Genomic DNA, 1,421 nt, shown 5'->3' with positions numbered 1-1,421 from the left:
ACGTCGTCGACGTCACGTCACGTGACGCGCAGGCCTGAAAAGCTTCCGGGGGTGACGGTAGGACTTCCGCCGGAGATGCAACCATATTGTATCAAACTTGCATGCGCGTCTTGCTCGGACGCACCGTGTTGCTTGCACTTCGAAATGGCCGTTGTACAGCCGGACTCAAGGCACTATTCAGGGGTTATATCCACCCCTTCTACTTCAACTTGCATAAACGTGTTTTTGTTCACAAAAGCACAGCCGCGCAAGAGGCCGCGCGTGGTGCGGCACGAGAGGCGCGGGATGCGTTCGACGTGGCCTGGCAGAAAAGTTCCAGAAATTCCACAGTGGGATCACAAACCAAAAGAAGTCCGATATCGGTGTGATCGGTTGCGCAAACTGCATCAAAGGTCTTGAAGCTCAGCCACAGGGACCAGAAAGTTGCATCCGAAAACATTTAGTGAAACAGGAGCCGACGTTCATACAACCGCACTCATCAGCGCCCTCAACCGGAATGCTGTTGACCCAAGGCCTAAAATTACAAAACTAGCGCGGGCCCCCAAGGCGTTTTGGGTAACCGGCGAGACGAAGCAGATGCAGCGCGCTAGGAAGCACAGCCACTATCACACAGAACACACAACACAATATTGTAATAGTGTGTAAAAGTGGCTGCGCTTCCTAGCTAGATGGATCCTTACCAACTGGCCCGACACAATTGTTTATTTAGCTACAACAACCTCGCCGTGAATAAATTTCCAATCGCCAGCTTGTGGCCGTGTTGAAATCCTTTCTTTTCCTTGGTGTTTTTCAATCACATCAAGTTGATGGTGAAGTCAACCAGCGTTCAGTTCTTGTAAATCAGTGGTGCTTAAAAAACATGAATTAAAATCCAGCTTTGTGTATTACAGTCAACTCGCCGAACATCATCTGCAAAGCCCCCGCCCCACCAGTTATGCACCTCTAATTTGTCGCCCGGTACGCCACTGTACCGGCTCCATCTAACGTGGATTGCGCCTCACCATGTTGCCTATCCCTGTTGTAAGTCATATTAGAATCACTGTACTCTCCGGCTTCCTGGCCAGTCTAAAGTAGTGGGTAGGTGGCTCAGAATCTGAAGTGGAAGATCGTTTCATTTACCAATTTCTACGTCCCATTCTTGGCCGATCTCCCGAAGTGGGTACGTCCATTCATTGAAGGAAACAAACAAACGATCCCCCGAGCACGTATGAGCCACAGTCTAGCCATCATCGCTCTTCTGCCAGTGTAGTGTAGCGAGAGAGAGAGAATTAACTTTATTAAAGGTCCTGAGGGGTACTGGGCACCCTTTACGGGGGCCAGCCCGGCGGCTCCACCCATGTGGGGAGTGGGAGTCGGAGCTCGCCAGCCTCCTTTTGGGCCTTCTGGACGGCCTGGTATTGAAGGGCCCTGTCGGGGCTCCT

Source organism: Rhipicephalus microplus, chromosome 7, assembly GCF_043290135.1.
Source record: "Rhipicephalus microplus isolate Deutch F79 chromosome 7, USDA_Rmic, whole genome shotgun sequence".
Lineage (NCBI taxonomy): Eukaryota > Metazoa > Arthropoda > Arachnida > Ixodida > Ixodidae > Rhipicephalus > Rhipicephalus microplus.
This window is presented reverse-complemented; position numbering follows the sequence as displayed.